This window comes from Macrobrachium nipponense, chromosome 41 (genome assembly GCF_015104395.2).
Source record: "Macrobrachium nipponense isolate FS-2020 chromosome 41, ASM1510439v2, whole genome shotgun sequence".
NCBI lineage: Eukaryota > Metazoa > Arthropoda > Malacostraca > Decapoda > Palaemonidae > Macrobrachium > Macrobrachium nipponense.
In genome coordinates this window covers 23,475,424-23,493,985 of record NC_061102.1, presented here as the reverse complement: position 1 = coordinate 23,493,985, position 18,562 = coordinate 23,475,424, and positions in this window count along the sequence as shown.

Genomic DNA, 18,562 nt, shown 5'->3' with positions numbered 1-18,562 from the left:
TGAAATGAAAGGAATTGTGGATAGCTAGGTGAAATATAAAAATTTCACTGACGTTAGTCATGCACGTGAGCGTATATGCTAGGCCTAATGCTAAGTTAGGAATTTCAAAAAAATCACAGAAATAGCCTAATGCAATACTTGGTAGAAAACAATCGATTTACAGCATATTCTAATGTTTTATTATTGCTTTGAGAGTTCACTGCATTGATGTCTGTAGCAGTCATATCGGGAGAAAGAAATTTTCATTACTAAAACTAATTTAAATATAGGCCTAGGCTACTTCCGGTCAACAATGTCACCACAGAGATGAGGCAATCGGGCGGTGCTTTATCCATTGAACTGATATTGCTAAAAATAAAGCATCAAGGACGTCACTATGGGGGTGCAGGGGCGGGGCCCGGGTCCCTCCTGTCAAATACTTGGCCACCAATGACCGCCCCCCCACCCCCAGTGGAAATTCCCTTGATGCAAAACTTTACGATTGAGGTTGAGAATCAATTAAATTAAAAATTAAACCCTACAATCACAAATTCAGGTTTTCTCGCTACTAATGTTAGTCTGGTTTCTTCTCCATGCATATATTCACTTGAGAATAGCTTCTGTTAATAAATAATCTGTATATGAGTTTACAAAATGTTTGTTTCTCTCCCCATGTTTTATGCCTTTTTTTTGGCCCCTGCAGATTTTTTTTTCAAAGATTCTTCGACGGATAAACCACAACATTTTTTTAGGCACAGGCTATATATCCATGTCACACTGTGTAATTAAGTGTGATTTTCGTACACAACTACACCTACTTTATCATACATATCTATAAGTGTATATTCTCATATTAATCCATGTTATATTGATTATATTTGTAATTATGCGAGACTAAAATTCCAGTAATAGTTTTTAGGCTTCTGGCATGGAGGAGAAGTCTCGAAAGAGGCTCTACAGGAGCAAAGTTAAATGCTCAAAATGTGGTAATGAAGGAAGTTGATGGGGATTACAAAAGTGAGCATTTGAAAAAAGCTCAGGAAAATGATCAACAAGTTCCATCCCGTGATTGATCTTAAAAGGAGAAGCTTTCGCAAGATTCGCAAGAAAGGTTAAAGGAATACGGTGTAGTAATTTGAAGGTGGAGTAATTAAGTGACTTGCAGATCTCCCCTCTGTAATGTATGTGGTTTGTAGCTGCATGCATGGAGGGAGACTCAAATTAGGCGTCGATCTTTTAAGATTTATTCTACTCTTCTGGCTTACAAACATACACAATGTACACAGTAGACAATTACAAAAGCATTGTTTCTCAGTAATAGAAACAGTAACATTTCAATACATCATACCCTCCTTCATTCCTTCATGAAAAATACAAAAATAATCCAGAGGTATCATTTCTAACCCACAATGCTGTGTTTCGTAGACGCTCGAACAAAGGGAAAACTTATAATTCAAACTGAAAATTTTGAATGAAATACCTTTCTGATTAGACAATAAATGGGATTAACAACTAGGTGACGTTTGGAGGAGAAATAGAATCCTCAATCTTTAAGCACCAATTATACTTGCTTTGTAATCCAAAAGTAATTTTGCAAAAGAGAATAGGCAAATTTTTGCAAATGGTATGATATCGTATCATATCATTACAGCATGTTTGTTCCTACAAAACATAAAAACCCTCGGTCTATACATAAAAATATGCTTCATCGCAGAATATTAACATGTAAAGACATCGGGTTTGTGTAATTAGGAAAAATACAAATTATTAAAAAAATTGTCATTTTGATTACGCCAAATGACCCCAGCAATGGCACATTAAGTGTTTTACGGGTTATCTTGTATTTTCAGCTATTGTGTGAACAGACTACAGTATTCTTGTATTTGATTATAAGCTGATCGTATGCATACTAAACAAAGTCTTTCCCAACGTAAGGACTGTTTTTTTGGTAATATAGTGGATTAAATCACCTTAATTAATGCCATGACAAGTGGCTAAAGCGCCTCAGCGGCGTGGTTGGTATGGTATTAGCGTCTCACCTCGGTGGTCGCTGGTTTGATTCTCGGCCATTCCATTGAGGAGTGAGAGATGTGGATTTCTGGTGATAGAAGTTCACTCTCGACGTGGTTCGGAAGTCAAGTAAAGCCGTTGGTCCCGTTGCTGAATAACCACTGGTTCCATGCAACGTAAAAGCACCATACAAACCAAAAAATGACAAGTGGCTAGAACTTATTGAAGATCTTCCCTAACGTCACTTAATAGCCTATTAACACAATTATTGTGCCGATCAACTTCCTGTCAGAGAACGCTAACCACTATGACGCTAACCCTGCGCGCGCCGTGATGAAGTAATAGGCAGGGACACTTAATCAAGTTTAACTTAAGCGAGTCCAGAGTTTAAAGTTGTTTCAGGATAGACATATTAAGCTTCTGCAAAGACCCTTTAATGTCTTTTAGCTTAGGGCCCTTTCACACAATGCGATTCTTGTCGGACACAAAATTGCGCAAATCGTACGTTTGTCCGACTGCCGTACAAAGTGATCCAATTTTTGACAAGCGCTTGCAGTCTGCTCTCAGCCTGTAGTGGTGACTAGATGGACAGGAGGAGAAAATTGTTGTCTTTATTCATTACATTTGAGAAAAAAGAAGAGAAAACCTAGAATTCACTGGGTACACCCTTTGAATACACTAAGGCCACAATTTTCGAGAAGCTGAAGAGAGATAATGATAAATATTTCAATTACTTCAGAATGTCTAAAACAACCTTTGAGGAACTCTTGTCACGTCTACATGACCAGTTGCTAAAAGAAATACGACATTCAGAGATGATATTTCGCCAGCACAACAACTGGCAGTTACCATCAGGTAAGAGGAAATAACATGGACTTTTCCTTGTAAATTTGCTTTTCCATATAGGAATTAAAAAGGAGAAATGAAGACAACTAGTGTTAGCTGAAACATCTCTATTTACCAAAAGTATAAACTGATATATCTATATAAAAAACTAAAATCTTTTACTTTGATATAAAAAAAATCCATATCTCTCTCTGTTTCATTAATTAATGTAAATAAAACGTAAGTGTTATCTATAAAAACTTCTCAAAAAATCATATATATCGAAATCAAAAGCTTTTAGTCCTCTTTTATATCAATAATCTACCGATAACCTTCTAATAATTTCAGTATCAAAACGTATATGTAACCTAAATGAAAAAACAGCAAATCATTTAGTAAATAATTTCTCAGTAGTTTATACTTGAGCTATCCATACCTGTAGTTCTTTCTTATTTACGAATAACACTATTGTTATTAATATTATTGTATGGTGTTTTTTCGTTGCATGGAACCAGTGGTTATTCAGCAACGGGAATAACACTATTTATATCCCTCAAATGTTTTCAATACCCAATGCACCCTATCACCAGAAGCAGTGGAAGTCTACTGCTGTCGCACGTATATGCAAGAAAAAATCGCATAGTGTGAAGACACGTATTGAAGGCAATGGCCAACTGCAATCGCGTCTGGGTGCAGCACCGGACATGGCCGGTGGGGCTGTCGGCTGTAATGCGGTGCCGGACCGACATAGTGTGAAAAGGTACATTAGAGATAATAGTCGACTGCTAGTCGCATGTAGGTCCGATATCGTGTCACATTTACGTACGACATAGTGTGAAACTCAGCATAGGCTGACGTAGTGAAAAATAAAATGGTTTAGGGCATTGGGACGTCACAATGTAGCGTGCATAGTTCGTTTACAAATGGAAACTGCGAAATGCTTTTCAAAAACACCATGGTACTTTAAAAATTAATCTTCGTCATTGTTAAAGAAAAGCGCTCAGCTTTAACAAGGAAATATAGTAGATTCACATCAACCGTGCATCCGAGATCTAGGCCAGTCCCTTACGACGCTCCTGATTGGCTGTTGATAAGCCAGTCACGGCTGGAAACTCAGTCATTCTTGAGAGTTCACATGGGTAGGATGTATGTTCCACCTCTCCCGAGGGGTACATTTGAAAGGAGAAGTGGAACATAGATCCTACCCATGTGAACTCTCTCGAGAGATTGAGAGTTTCCAGCCCTGTGAATGGCTTATCAACAACCAATCAGGAGCGTCGTAAGGGACTGGCCTAGATATCAAATGCACAGTTGATGTGAATTTACTATAGTTAAACTGGAGGAGCTGAGCAAGGGGACAGCCATAGGAGGAGTTACGCTTAGGTTAGATGAAATTTTCTGCTTAGTGTAATATACGTATGTATAGGAGACAGTGCATCATGTATCATGTAACATGTGTGATTGGTGGACAAGTTTAGCATGCCACAACTTTGTTACATAGAACATTTGCATCACTATCTTCCACATATTTTCTATTCCTCAGCACTCAACAAAACCAGACCAGTCCTGATATTTTGCAAGTAACTTCTGTGCCATAGAATTTACTTGTAAGATATCAGGACTAGTCTGCTTCTATAGAGTGCCGAGGAATAGTAAATAAATATGTAGAAGATAGTGATAGTGATGCATATGCCAAGAATATAATAGAAGTAGACAAATAGGTTATGAGAGGTACATTTATAGAACAGTTACCAGATAAGTTTTGGGTAGATAGCTGAAAAAACAGGGAAAGCTACTATATGTTTAGAACATGCTAGCTGAACAAGAAGTAGTGACGGGAAGCCAACAGGCACTTGGCAAAGAAGGTGAAAATCTTCAAGAGAAATGTAAAAAGTATAAGAAAACGATTATATCTATACTGGACGATATGACTAATAACCAAAGAACAAACAAAAACTTCAATAACTTGATAGACAATTAAGAGAATCACACAAAATTAAAGAGGAAAAGCACATAGCGCTTCAGTGGCGTGGTTGGTATGGTGTTGGCGCACCACCGCGAGTTCGATTCTCTGGCATTCCAGTGAGGTGTGAGAAATGTGTATTTCTGGTGATAAAAGTTCACTCTTGACGTGGTTCGGAAGTCGCGTAAAGCCGTTGGTCCCGATGCTAAATAACCACTGGTTCCATGCAACGTAAAAACACCATACAAACAAGGGGAGATAATTACAAAATTAAAATGAAAGAGGAAAAGGAAGAAGTAAGTGGGAATGACAACAAAGGGAGAAAAGGTGGGAATACGGATTGGGTAGGAAAACAGGACAATGGAAAAGAAGCACGAATAGTAATGATACGCATTCACTTACAGGGGCCATTCTATGTCCTCACTCCTCCGGAAGACTAGTTAATTCATTGTCACGAGCAAAAGGAAGAAAAATGCTATGTAATTAGTATGATAGGTAGACGTCGGTAGGGGACGGCTTGTAAGTACTGGCATAGATTTGGAGAAATGAAAAGGAAAGCAGTATAAGAAACGGACGACAAATAACGCCAATAAGTAGAGAGGGTAAAATGAAATCACTGGTATTGCAAAGTAAATAAACGTGTCCGTGTGTTGCCTTATAATGCGAGAGGCAGTAGATACATATGGTAGGAATTAAGTAAGATGTATCGAGAGAATAATTAGGTTGTGACAAGCACGAGATATGTAAAACATGGGTGTATGAACAAAATACACATTGTACGTAAAATGAAGGACACAGATAATGAGAAAACTGTAAATAGATTGGTAGATCTTTTGGAGCAGAGAATAAGAGAGATAACTCTGAAACGAGAGCACAGAAGTCATTTTAATAAGAGCGCAACAGTACCAAATGGTAGGTGGGTTAAATCCTGCAATGGGGTTAACTTAGAGGCCTCGACCAATCCCAGACTGACGATGCATATGGAGACGGCATCGGAGACGGTTTGTTACATCAAAGAAGAAGAATGGCGAAGGAGAGTGAAAAACAATGTATATATTATATATATTATATATATATATATATATATATATATATATATATATATATATATTACATTTTTCTATGTTTTTCTTGTTATATTTCCCAGTTTTCATCCAAGGGTCGAAGCGACCTAATTTTCATCTTTCAGAGATATCACATGTGTCCTTGTTGCCATAATAACTTCCTTCAATTTCGTCAGCAGCGTTCCATAGTAGTACTCTTGTTTGCGCTGACTCATAATCCTTCTTTTAAAGTGTTAAAATTCTGATCTATTCCCCTGGACACACCGAGTCATTTTCCATATCTATAAATGTTTTATCAAAAGTTAGAAGACTGAAACACTTCTTTTTCGTACCATACAATATATATATATATATATATATATATATAGATAATATATATATATATATATATATATATATATATATATATATTACTCGCATAAAAATAATTAGATAAGGAGTGCCGAGAGAGGAGTCACAGGAGTATCAACTGTCTGCCTGCTGGCTGCTGTGCATCCTGTTTCGCTAGCAGTAGCAGTATAGCCAGAATGCATAAGAACATTGACGTATGGTACTATGCTGACCGTAACATTGACTTCTCATTAGAATGATATGTATTCAGTTTCTAATATTACAGTTTCCCTACTGATTACCGTTCCTTATTACATTATTCTTTATCTTGTACTTATTTGTACCTTTATATTCATTACTAATTGTGTTGCCTAACCAAATTATCTGGTAATAATGCTATGGAAATCATGGCTATAGTATATCTTATATTACTGTACACTAGCTGTAGCCGATGATAGATAAATAATGATAAAGATTTCAAAATGAAAGAAATACGATGTCTAACAGAAAATTATAATAAAAGCATCGGCACCTAATAGTCTATAACTCATACATATTACTTATATATACTCTCAAATGTAATGGTAATTCACATGCGATTATTTATTATATGTCACAGACAGGTTTATATTTATTTTTATTCCTATGCTTATTAAAAAAAGCTTTCCCGAATCCCCAAATATCTCAACCATTTGTCCGACAAGTTTGCCCCCCTGCTCCCCTGGCCGGTACGCCTATGTCTGAGAGAGAGAGAGAGAGAGAGAGAGAGAGAGAGAGAGAGAGAGAGAGAGAGAGAGAGAGAGAAATGGCTATCGAGACTCGAGTGTCGAAATAGCATATACGCAGACTTTAGGTCAAAGACTAATTACCGGGACCTCTGAGAGAGAGAGAGACTCAATTTTTCTCTAGTTATCCAATTTCCTAAAATAACACAATTTTTATAAAGACAATTTTTCCACTTCAAGAAAAAACGTAAAAAAGTAGATTAATGGTAAACTATAGTAATCTTGTCTGTCCTGCGACTAAATTTAGAAATCAAATAAAATCACTTTGAAGATAAAAGATATTGATAATATTATATGACGAAAGACGTTGCTAGTAATGCAAAGAAGATTTCTGCTTCATATTCATACTAAATAAAGGGCATTACGGGCTAGGAATACCAATAATACTAAAGATAATATTTTTTATCGAGTGAATGTACGGTTAAAGACATCTCTATTGAGTGCTATGGCAATCCTACCATGACGTTTGGTTATTTGAAGGCGGAACTATTATGTTATTTTAGCAAGACCTCGAATAAATCCTGCATCGATATATATGATAACTATTATTAAGGGAGTTCTATATATCCAGGGGGGCAGGGTAGGGGGCAATTGCCCCTTTGGGTCGGGGAATCGGCTAAAGTTCGGGCAAACCGATCGAAATATTCGGGCATTGGGGGAAGGAATTTTTTTTTATTTTATATAAAAAATAATAATAAATAAAAAAATGAATAAAAGTAGAAATAAACTTGTCGGGCAAATGGTTGAAATATTTGGGCATTCGGGAAAGCTTTTTTTTAAATAAGTATAAGAATAAAAAGAAATACAAACCTGTATTTGTAACCAAATGATAAATAATCGCATGTGAATTACCATTACAATTGAGAGTATATATAAGTAATATGTATGATAATTATAGAATATGTTAGAAGCTAATATTATGAACAAATATGTCGTGCAGGAGAGAGAGAGAGAGACCCTAGAGTCTTCCATGAAGTAAAGTCTGTAAAGGGAAAGGCAGTCTTCCAACTGGTATTGGATGTACTTCACAACATGGAGCTGAGAATTGAGGATGTAGTTGGCCAGTGCTATGATGGGGCATCTAGCATGAGTAGCAAAGAGAAATGTGTAGCTACAAGAGTGCAAGAGGTTGCACCCAAGGCCATCTATGTCCACTGTTGTGGGCACTTAATCAACCTTGCACTACAGGATACATTGCAGGAAAATACTGTCAACAGGCATGCTGTTGGAGTTGTCCAGTCCGTCCACAACTTCTTTAATACACCTAAGCGAGAGAATGTTCTCCGTTCTGTACACATTCCAGATACTGACCTAACACCATAAAGTCCATACATCAAATTGAAGTCTCTAAAGTGAGACACGCTGATCCTGTAGATGGGAGGCCGTGAAAGCTGTAGAATAGCAACTGGAGAGAATTCTACTTGCTATAATAGAGTTGTATAAGGAAAAAGATTCCAAAACTTCTATGGATGCAAAGGGTCTTGACAAAACATTCACTGAACACTTACACAATAAACATTCAATAACATTCACAAAACATTCACTAAACCCTAAAGACTCAGTAAATATTCACTGAATACTGACACATTAAACAGTCACTAAACCCTAAACATTCATCAAACACTTACTCATAAACATTCACTAAACGCTTACTCACTAAACCCTAACAATTCGCTAAACACTGACTCATTAAACATTAACGATAGAAAAAATTGACAATCACACTAATTTTTCATTTCTCTTGTTTTCTTTTCATTAATGCTAGGTGATTATTTCTTTGGTCTTATATTTATTCATAATCTTCTTGAGAGAATGGAAATGTTCGAAATAACTAGGTGTGTAGAGAGATTGTTTAAAAAACAGAGATCCTCTGTGTCCTTCCTCAGCCAGGCGTATTATATCTGACGAATTTTACACCAGCCGAAAAAAATCGATTGTAGTAACAAGAATATTCATTCATAAAACTGATAATACAAAAATGTATCTATGATTTCATTAGCATAAAAGTCAGTTGAAACCAAAAGAAGGTAGTCCTGCTTCGATAAAACAAACCGAGTTCGCTATAGCGCAATTATTAAGATCTGTACCCTGACTATAGCGTATATGTATTACTATCTATTTAATGGGCGCATAACTCTATTTAACAAATGTTATGTACATAGACATTTTACAGCAATAACTCTAATAATGATAAGAACTTATATGCTACTTTATAGTGCCAGTCTTCCAACCACCGCTACATTAATTTTCATCTCGTAAACAAAGCTAAAGCGAGTAGGGGAGACCGGGGCTAGTTGGCACACTTTTTACAATTTTGGTTATTGCGAATATAAAACAAACATTTTTGCAAAATTCTTGCCACCATTGAAAAATATTAACATTCGTCTTTATCATGAGCAAAATAATTGTTGTTTGCTTTCAACAAAAGATAACAATAAGCTTTAGAAAAAAATAACTTTTCGTGCTAACTTGCCCCACGGGGTAAGTTGGCACACATTATGGGGTAAGTTGGCACATTGATAATTAAAAGAAAATTACTACATTGCTTTCAAATCAAATAGCAAAAATACCCTCTGAATTTCCAAAATACAAAATATAAGGCATTAGTATTACTTCAGATCATCTAGTTGTAATTGTGGCAGGTGTGAAATAAATCTTCGTCATAGTCTTCATGCTCCCACATGTTACATGCCCTGCACTGGACCCACACTTCTCCTGGCTTACCAACACAGGCTCTCTTCAGCTGAACTTTCTTCTGGATCAACAGGAGCAGTTCTTAAACTCTGTATCACGCTGATGACTGATCCGAAGCCCATGTGTCTTTTCGGACTTCTCTCAGTCTGTTACATAACCAACCGTAAAATCAAAATCTTGAAATAGTCTGTAATTCAAAGTTGAAATTCAATCAATCCTAAACCAATTGAAAACATCAGAATAAGTGACAGCTAGAGGTAAAGCCGAGGAAACTTTACCAGGAATGTCACAGATGGGCATACTTGATCCTGGATTACCAGTCATCCACGAATCACATGCCCTGTTAACACATTTCTTCAGATGTCTATATACACTAAAATCCAGGGGCTGCAACTTGTGAGAACAATGTAGAGGAAATAATAGGACACTAATCTCATTATCCTTCCAAAAATACAGAAACAAAACGTAAATTATATAAATAAATAGGCTTACTATTGTTATCAAATGACGTGAAGCAAGTCTGCACTTGTCCCATTTATTTTGAGCCAACTTGCCTCATCCCTACCATTTGGTACAAAAACGCTTACCAGTCCACACCAAGAAGCCTTGAACTAATAATTTTAATGGTATAGAATCTTTAAACCATAAGGAAAACTATGCTGTAATTGAAAAATAAACTTTATGAATGTATAGATGTAATAGCAAATAACAGAAAGATTAAAATATTTACTTACTACCATCAAAATAAAAAATTCTCATATAGAATTTTGCTGGTAATTGAGGAACCACGCGGCAATTACACAGTATATGTATTAGAGTCATCTAATGGTAAACTTTAAAGTCATTTTGAGTGTGCCAACTTACCCCTGTAGCCAACTAGCCCCGGGCTCCCCCACTATAATTGAAGTCAATTGCTTGTTTGACAAAATAATAATATGACTGAATTATTATGGGCCTACAGATGACTGTTATTTATATGAAACAAATGAATAATTTTTGTGTTAGATCAGCCATCGTCAACCGGGGTTCCGCGGAACCTTAGGGTTCCGTGAACGATCGCCAGGTGTTCCGTAAGAATTCGTGTTTTATTTAATTATTTGTTATTTATAAGTATATATTTTTCGTTAAACATGGCGTGAGAAATCGTAGTCCTATAATTTATTTTATCGTGCGAGATTTTTTCCCCTCTGTTTTACTAAAGGTAATTAATACAAATGCTTACAATATATATATATATATATACATATATATATATATATATATATTAGGTATATATATATATAGATATTATATAATATATATATATATATATATATATAAATATATGTATATGTGTGTGTGTGTATTGGGGTTCCTTGGGATGAGGAAAATTGTCTCAGGGGTTCCTCAAAGTGCCAAAGGTTGGGAAACACTGCGAAAGGAAAAAAATATTTATTAAATATATCACGATAATGTATAATACGGGTCAATAGTATCCCACTATACTAATCTAGACATTCATTATCAGGGCTTGCTTTTCCACCTGCCCACCTGTTAGGGTGTGACTGTCAGGGGGAAACCACCCACTAAAATGTCTGTCATTACCATCACAGCATTCTAGGATGTGCATTGCAATTGTAGTACAAATTTTACCTGGTATCTCCAATGTTGGATGCAGTTCCTGTCTCCCCCTCCCCACTCATTGTGGGGTGTCTGTCAGGGGGTAAACACCCACTAAAAAGCCTGTTATTACCATCACAGCATTCTAGGAAGTGCAGTGCTATTGTAGTACAAATTTTACTTGGTATCTCCGATGTTGGATGGAGATCCTGTCTCCCCCTCCCTTTCCCACTTCCCCCAACTCGTTGTGGGGTGTCTGTCAGGGGGTAACTACCCACTAAAATGTCTGTCATTACCACCACAGTATTCTAGGATGTGCAGTGCTATTGTAGTGTAAATTTTACTCGGTATCTCCTAAGTTGGATCTAGATCGAATTAACACCCCCTTTTCAGTGCGTCTGTCAGGGGGAACCCACCCTCCAAAATGTCTGTCACTAGTCATTCTATAATCAGTAGAGTCTGCAGATATATTATATATTAGTTTCATCTGGTCTCTCATATACTGGATCTAGACCCAAAATCTAACGAGCAATTAGTGGTGCTTGTTAAGTAAGTCACCCATATATTTTCGGCAGACGGTCAGTTTCACAGTTTACAAGTCTACTCCTAAATACCAGTAGGGGTTACAGTCGGTATCTCGTTTGTTGTATCTCAATGGTCCGGGCTGCGGGACTAGCGTAGTCCTCCTCACACACGTTGGTATCAGGAATGCTTCTTGAGTGGTGTTGAGGGGAGGCTTTTGTTGAAGAATAAAAAGTGCTTCTAGGAGGGGCAGACGTCGTGGGTCAGGGGCTCTCCCGATGATTTTGACATTCCTGATGATGTCGTCTCTCATGATGTTCTGCTGGTGTGTAAGGGTGTGCTGCCTAATGGCTCTCTCTTGGGCGAGGCAGGAGATGCTTTTAGAAAGGGAGATCGTCGTCATACCAATGTAAATCACAGGGCATCCTTGGGCGGGGCATACATATCGGTAGACGACGTTGGACTGCTTTAAGGGGTCTCCTACGGGCGGGGGAAGGGTTTTTATTCATCAGGAGGTCCTTTGTACGCAGATTCTTGTAATAAATAATTAGGGACACTCTCTTCCCCTCCTCTATAGGGCAGACGTGTTCCTCTATTATTTTCTTGATGGCTGTTCCGTCATCCTTGTACTGGTGGTGCATGAAGGCTTTGTAGAAAAGTTTTATATCCTCCAGGGTTGGAATGTTCCTTTTCTCTTCCTCCGTCTTGCACCATTTGTCGAGGGTGGCTCATATTTCTCGGGTTACGAGTTTATTTGAGTACCCATTGTTGATCAGCATCTCGGATGCTCGGTCAAGTTCGAGATGCGTATCCTGTCACGTTGAACAGTGCAAGAGGGCCCTCCTGATGAAGGCCCTGACAGTGGTAGTCTTGAACCGCGCAGAACACTTGCTATCTCCATTTAGACATAGTCCAAGGTTCGTAGCTGTGGTGTAGACTTTCGTAGTTAGATTCTGATCCGTCTTCGTAACAAGGACGTCGAGGAAGGGGAGCCGATTGTTGCTGCTGCACTCGATAGTGAAGAGTTGAGTGCACTGTGACACAGGAACTGCTGTCGAAGGGCTTCTACCTCATCCTCGGAGTTGGCCTGTACGAAGATGTCATCTATATAGCGTCTTTATGTGCGGGGACATCTGTGTTGAAGGAAGACCCTTTCTTCCACTTCTCCCATGTAGAAGTTAGCAAAGAGGACTCCTAAGGGGGACCTAATCGCTACACCATCCTTCTGGCGGTACATCTGTCCTTGGTGGGTGGTGAAAGGGGCTCTCTTCGTGTAGATATCCAGCAGGGTTCTTAATGAGTCTTCTGGGATGTTCGGGGGTCTCATGTCAGGATTCCTATATACCCGCTCCATGATGATCCCTATCGTCTCGTCGACTGGGATGTTGGTGAATGGGGACTCGACATCTAAGGATGCCATGGTTCCCGCACCGGAGGAGTCACGGATCTTCTCCAAAAATTCCACCAATGACGTGAGGCAGCACCTGGAGGGGATATAGGGAGTAAGAATTTTATTAAGGCGTTTGGCCAAGGCGTAAGTCGGGGGCGAGCATTTGGCTGATGATCGGGCATAGAGGGTAGCCTTCCTTGTGGGTCTTCACATTCCTGTGTTAAATTTAAAGTAATTGCTGCCTCACCTGCAGTAATTTTATGTATATATATTTTCATAATTATGATTTTCTCATTATTGCTTGAATTGCTGAATATCGCACCGAAGGTTGGCATGTCTAAAATAGTTGATTATGAAAGTCAAAGTTTTTCAAAGATGTCATGGGCTGTAGTTAAACATTCGTTGTAGAACCCGTAGAGTTTTTCACGTTTATATTTTGATTCGAAGTCTGGATTCTGCCTATTCCTTGACACTACACTTAAACAGGCTAATAGAGAGCCTATGGAGGCCATTTTCACATGCAGGGTGAAGATCAGTGTATATATTTACATTTCAGTTTTTACAGATAAACTCTCTCTCTCTCTCCTGACATTTTTCAATCTTTTCCTTTCTATACTGGTGTCCCATGTTATTGCGACATCAATGAGTGATACTTTCTTCTTAATGTTGTCAATCAATGTCACGTCTGGTCTATTGGCACATATCTCCCTTTGTGTTCTGATACCATAGTCCCCGAGGATATTTGCTTGATCGTTTTCTATCACTAAGCTCCTCCCCATTTATACTCAGCTCCTCATTTTTCAGTTGTCAGAGAGCAAAGGCGGTCATTTTAACTATGTTGACATCTTAATATGGCTAATTTATGCTGTCTGGTGCCACATAAATCAGGAAAAATTAAGGAAATGTTTAGATTTTTATTGATTTCCAAGAAATAATTCAGTATGAGACGTCATCTGTAGTCTGACATCACTTTCCGTTTAGCAAATTTCAGTTACAATTAGAATTAACATTAAACAGAAATTTCTATGAAAAATTACAATTACAGTTACCTTAAGAATGTGTAATGAATAACATCTGAATTAAATTACAATTACTACAAGCCTTCCTTCAACGCACAGCCACCCAGGTGTAAAGGAGGCGTTGTCTATGCAGGCACAAGATGACAACATGCCGATTTCCTTCGCTCCAGATGCAACCACGTTACTTATGCCCACCTTTGGTATGACCAGCATGCACCTATCTAAGAGACTCTCCTACCACGCCCAGGAGGGGGCTATAAAGAACCACGCCCACACCAAACATCAGGAGACTTCTTGAACAGAATTGAAAGGATTCACAATGCGAAACCAGAGGTTTTCAGCATTCTCTACGTCATTTGCTAATTTTTGGATCGAAAATGACAAAGTAATCCTTATGGGAATCAATTAAAGTCTTCAATGCATTCATTCTCGTAAAGACTAGCGTTCGTCCTTTGCCCTTAATTGCGTGTTAAAGCCTCGGTGGATGTTGGTAATCCTGCATCCTCTCCGGACAAGGATGAGCAACAGCCATTATTTGCTACCAGAACGAAGAACTTGGTCCCTTTGTTGAGAACTTCGCTCATTCTCCAGAAAGTTCCCTTGATAAGATCATGGTTCAATTTTAGATATATAGAACTCCCTTAATAATAATTATCATATATTTCGATGCAGGATTTATTCGTGGTCTTGCTAAAACAATATATAATACTCCGCCTTCAAACAACTAAACGTTATGGTAGGATTGTCATAGCACTCAATAGAGATGTCTTTGAGGAAACGTTACTTGATTTTAAAAAATTATCTTTATTGGTATTAATAGCATGTAATGCCCTCTTTTTAGTATGAATAGGAATCAGAAATTTTCTTTGCATTACTAGCAACGCCGTTCGTCATATAATAATATCGATATCTTTTATCTTCAAAGTGATTTTATTTGATTTCTGAAATTTAGTCTCGGGGCAGACAAGATTACTATAGTTTACCATTAAACTACTTTTTTACATTTTCTTCTAGAGTAGAAAAATTATCAATAGAAAATGGCATTTTAGGTTATTCTCTCTCTCGAACACTCAAAATCTGGTCCAACAGCAAATAGTAAGTCTGGGGAATGTGAAAGTTGTCACTTGTTATTTTTAAAACTATACATACTATAATATATAATATATATATATATATATATATATATATATATATATAATATATATAGATATATATATATATTATGATATTATTATATATCTATTCATATATCACAATATATATATATATATATATATATAATATATAAAATATACACACACATTAATAAATATTCATGCAAAAAAGAAAAAAACTGCCATGTCAATCGTTGAAGTCTTATTTATCGAACGTAAATGACGAGTAACGTGGCCGCCTGACTTCACTAATTCCATAGTTTTCATTGATAGCGCTGAAATGGTCCATCAGTGACGTCATACATAGGCTGAGTATGATTTGGAATAGTAATTACGTCACTACAAAAGGTGACTCGGTTTTGTCGTTACTGTATGCAGGTAAGGGTGTATCTGTTCATATGAAGTCAGACAAGACATCCTTTTAAAGTGACGTCATGCTTATGACATCAGTATTTTAGGCAATTTTTAAAGATTAAATAAAGACCATGAGACAATCTGACATTTATTTAAACCCGTGAAATATATATATATATATACTCTGAGCCAGCATTGCAATAGTATCCCGAAGGAGGGAGAGAGAGTGCTCCCTCAGCTGGAGGTAATGAAGCCAGTCGGTTACCAACTTTGAAGCCGACCCAAAGGGCTTAATAATTAAGTTTCCTAAGCTGACAGCTGATTGGCCATTTGGGAAGAAGTCTCATATACTTCCCTGGTGCTCTTCAAGACGTCTTCCAGTTTTCTGTCACAAGGGGAGATATGTTAGACTCGCAAATGTCAATGACTGATGTGAAGTACAGTAAGCCTAAGGTTGGCGTGGCAAGGCTATACAGCAAGACAAGCCTAGACTTAAGTTTACTCTCATGGCTGTAGTTTCTTACTCAGGCAAATGTTTTGGTTGACCTGTAGTGTCTCATAAAACATGACTTAAACAGCCAGGCTTTCGTCCTGAAGTAGTACTATGTCCCACCCCCTAAAAATTTCCAAAGTCAATTTCTCAATGGATGACTTGTGAAGAACTCTACGGATATAAAACGCACATGCTGTTTTCCGTTTTAGTCGATATTTCTAGTTTTTTTAAGTTTTTCTCTCGTCTTCGCAGTAGAAAACGAGTGTTATTGGTATAATTACACTTCATAGAAAACACGAAAACAAATAAGGAGAAACGGTAACGATGATAAATATATCTTGAACATATTAACCACCAAACATTGACTTATCTATCACCTGACAGAATCCTTGACTTTGAGAGCTGAGAATATTCCTTTACTAGTAAATATTAATTGATAAGGCTAATTCAACCTAATTTTCAGAGGTATTTATATATAAAATGAATTAATTCTTATGAAGAGAAACTTTGTACTACATTTTAAGTCTGACAGCTTGTTAACCGGACATATTTTTCAGCATTTTGACAAAGTTTTATATCAAAATGCCAATAATTGCGGCCAAATTGAAGTCTGGTCATGATAATGAACATGATAGACTTCAATCTACCAAAAATATTGCCATTTTGTTGTCAAATCTGACAGCAAAAAGCTGAAACATGTCTGACCATAAGCTCCTATCCGAGGTAGAAATACTCTATAGTATGTGTAATTGCAAATTCATTGTTTTTCAAGTTAGTCTCATTCAGCTCAAACTTTTAAAACTGATATGATCAGTTTTGAATTCATATTTTTATCATTAGTTTTCCTTCCTTCAAATACCTTTGCCTGGCTAAACTTTTCATGTGAATTTAATTATACCTACAATGTTTAATTATGGGGGCACTTATTTTGAATCAGAGAAATATACCGCCACATCATTTTTATATTTATACAACATTTTATGCTGATTAGTTTCAGTCTCTCAAAGATCATGTATCTGCTGCTTTACATTTTTTAATTAAAGATTTAGCTTTAAAATGATTTCAGTTGCATTTTTTGGCCTAATAACTGGATATGCACCAATGGATTATTCAAACTGGATTTCTTAATAACTTCAAATTCATGTCATTAATTCAATACTTTTAAAGGTTATATCTACTTAATTTGGTGCTATTTTCAGTTTACATGATATTTTTATCTGCAAGATTCACTTTCAAAGTATAGAATATTCATTTATATTCTCAGATGTCTGAGCAAAATAATTACAGGAATTTCACAAATAAACCAAAGAAAAACTATAACTTTATTTTACTTTAAATTACAAGTCATCCTAAAGTCTTGTTACAACAAAAGCAATTAATTATACCAAGACGCACACAGTCTCCCCAAAAGCAGACAAGTGACAGAAACACCTTCAGGTGGAATAACCGCTCCTTGAGGCACTCCCCCCTTCCCTACCCAAAAATGCCACCGATTCGTCTTATAGGCCTAATGACACCATTCAATGTAAGTGATCGAGTCGGGTAAATGGTCGGAGACGTGCAAAGCTACTATCCTCCTGTCCCATTCTTCCTTCCCCAGCAGGTCGGACTAACGTCAGCCTTCACTGGGCACGTGGACTACCGGGCCAAATTTTAGGGTCTGTGTGATACGTCTTACCAAATTCCATCCCATTGTCAGTATAATTAGGGATAGGATTAGACCTAGCTAGTAATTATGCAATCAAGGACAAAGCTTAGGCTCGTTAACTGGTAATTTGGTAGAATAACCTTTCATTTATATCGAATTTGGGATAGGATTAGATATAACTAGTAATTAGGGGCAGGATTAGACCTAACTAATTAGCAATTAGGGATGGGATTATACCTAACGAGTAATCATGCAATCAAGGACAAAACTTAGCTAGTAATTAGGGACAGGATTAGACTTAACTAGTAATTATGTAATCAAGGACAAAACTTAGGCACATTAACAGGTAATTTGCTAAAATAACCTTTCAATAATAAGGAATTTGGGCAAGAAATCGTCCTCTTGAAAGGTAATGACCTTATTAAGGGATAACCTCAGATATTAAGACGTGATTAGGGAGCCAAGGTTTACTTCATTAACAGGTAACTATGGAGGGAAATCTAGGATTTGATGGGAACATTCCTTCGGGTGTTTTGAAGTTAGGATTCCATCTCAAATCTTCCAGATTCCAAGTTTAACAAGACTAGGAAGACCAGTTTTCTATTGATCACCAGAACAGGACTGAACATTAAAAAGAATTAGTTTTATATAGTTCACAAAATAACTAACAATAAAAATAACTTCTTTGTGCTTATCAGAATAAGGCCACTTGACTGAAAATGTCCTAAAAAAA